General features: G+C 58.5%; 1 non-coding gene across 1 annotated transcript in view; it reads left to right on the forward strand.

Annotated features, from left to right (window-relative positions):
- The first annotated feature begins 1,635 nt into the window (after window positions 1–1,635).
- Window positions 1,636–2,500, forward strand: part of LOC124745862 — a 1,909-nt gene continuing 1,044 nt past the window's right edge. Inside the window, exon 1 of the ribosomal RNA XR_007011186.1 lies at window positions 1,636–2,500. This exon is cut by the window's right edge and continues 1,044 nt beyond it. This is a non-coding gene — a ribosomal RNA (small subunit ribosomal RNA).

Below are 2,500 nucleotides of genomic sequence, written 5' to 3' on the forward strand. Positions count from 1 at the left end.
TCCTGCTGTACACTGTAATGTGGATGGCAGCAGGACGTACATGCCGCCCCTCCCACGTCCCCACCTTGCCCCCTGCCTTCGCAAGCTGGTTGGTGAGAACTTTGCATGTTCAATGCCCTCCGCATGCGACGTACTCAGGCTACGTTGTGGTGCGGCCTGTGTCAACTGTCCGCTAATGTCGTACGCGTAAACCACAATCTGTACTGCACATTCGTCCTTATGTACTGAATGATACATCGTGGCACATGTGTGACCGTACAACGACTGCGCCCAAAAACGGCGGACCATACAGTGCAAATATTGTGCACGCAGCTACGTGTCGTCTCCCTATGAGAGCTGGATTGCAGTGTGGTACGCCATAGAGACGTGTGGGAGGAACGGACGCCGTGGATGGCGATCAGCATGAGCTGTCTGTTGATGTATTCGGACCTAGTCGTCTCTCCTCACACACCGTGATGGCATGGTGCACCGCGTTCCATATCTGCGACATGCTACAGAGGCCGGTTGACAGTCGTTCGAGCAATGGACATCGCATACGTACGGGGGCCACCTTCCACGTATTGTCTAGGCGTGCACATTTTGTTGCGTGTATGTGGGCAGACGTAGTGTGGCGTGACACCTGACACAGGCATGCAATAATCGTGGAAGTTGCAAATGGCGATGGACGCCTGCGTTTTCTGGTGAAGTTACGCAAATGAACAAATGGTAACCTGTTGTGGTGCGGTTGTTCTCGCTAGGGGTGAATCGGTGATGGCGACGATAGGTTGAGGTACTAACCGGTTGTTCCAGCGATACCCACCATGCCGACGAAACTGAACGGCATCTGGGTGTGAAGCGATACGCGGCGGTGGCTGGGTGGGACCGTCCCCGGCCGGTGAGGGGGCGCCTCCCGGCGTGCTGGCCGCGCGGTGCGTGGGCGCACGCGCTACAGCCGGCTGGTGGGGGCGGCCAGTGGCAGGCGCGCCGGCCGACGGACGCGGCAGGCGTCGCAGCTGCGCGCCGGCGCACCCTGCGCGCGGCGCCGTGCGGCCAAAGTAGGTCCTCGCGGGCCCGGTGCGAAGCGCGGTGGACATCTTCAGTGTGCTGGTCCGATTGAGGACTGTGTGCGTTGAGGATGCGCTGCCGCCCGGCGCTCGGCGCCGCGACGCCGTCTGCTGCTCGGTCGCCCCAGCGGTTCTCGCTGGTGGTTTGTATCGCAGCTGTGCGGATGTGTTGGCGCGTGCGCTGTGCTGGGAGAGTTCGCTTCGGCACCCAAGTGGGGCTTTTGTCCTTCTGTGGCGCTGGCGTTGGAGCTGCCGGTCACCGTAGGTGGCGCGTGTTGTCTCCCGCCGGCAATGCCACGACAGCACGCTCCCGGGCCTCTGTCGGCAGCGGCAAGCTCAGTTGGGAGCACGGGTGGTCGCACCGAAAGCGTCTACTCGCCTAACTCCGGGCGATTGCGCCTCTCTCGAACCCGACCAAGTACTTGGGACGGCGCTGCGCGCCGCCGGGACCTGAGAGGGTTTCGAGGTGTATTGTGCAGGGGAGCTCAGCCTCCTCCTGTTTGCAGAATGATTGAGCGGACGCTTGCGTGTTCGCGCGGGCCCCCGGGACACACTCCCGGGCGGCCGGCTGCTCAGCTCTAGTTGACGCAGCTCCCTGGTTGATCCTGCCAGTAGTCATATGCTTGTCTCAAAGATTAAGCCATGCATGTCTCAGTACAAGCCGCATTAAGGTGAAACCGCGAATGGCTCATTAAATCAGTTATGGTTCCTTAGATCGTACCCACGTTACTTGGATAACTGTGGTAATTCTAGAGCTAATACATGCAAACAGAGTCCCGACCAGAGATGGAAGGGACGCTTTTATTAGATCAAAACCAATCGGTCGGCTCGTCCGGTCCGTTTGCCTTGGTGACTCTGAATAACTTTGGGCTGATCGCACGGTCCTCGTACCGGCGACGCATCTTTCAAATGTCTGCCTTATCAACTGTCGATGGTAGGTTCTGCGCCTACCATGGTTGTAACGGGTAACGGGGAATCAGGGTTCGATTCCGGAGAGGGAGCCTGAGAAACGGCTACCACATCCAAGGAAGGCAGCAGGCGCGCAAATTACCCACTCCCGGCACGGGGAGGTAGTGACGAAAAATAACGATACGGGACTCATCCGAGGCCCCGTAATCGGAATGAGTACACTTTAAATCCTTTAACGAGTATCTATTGGAGGGCAAGTCTGGTGCCAGCAGCCGCGGTAATTCCAGCTCCAATAGCGTATATTAAAGTTGTTGCGGTTAAAAAGCTCGTAGTTGGATTTGTGTCCCACGCTGTTGGTTCACCGCCCGTCGGTGTTTAACTGGCATGTATCGTGGGACGTCCTGCCGGTGGGGCGAGCCGAAGGCGTGCGACCGCCCCGTGCGTGCTCGTGCGTCCCGAGGCGGACCCCGTTGAAATCCTACCAGGGTGCTCTTTATTGAGTGTCTCGGTGGGCCGGCACGTTTACTTTGAACAAATTAGAGTGCTTA

Source organism: Schistocerca piceifrons, unplaced genomic scaffold (genome assembly GCF_021461385.2).
Source record: "Schistocerca piceifrons isolate TAMUIC-IGC-003096 unplaced genomic scaffold, iqSchPice1.1 HiC_scaffold_338, whole genome shotgun sequence".
In the NCBI taxonomy this organism is placed as follows: domain Eukaryota; kingdom Metazoa; phylum Arthropoda; class Insecta; order Orthoptera; family Acrididae; genus Schistocerca; species Schistocerca piceifrons.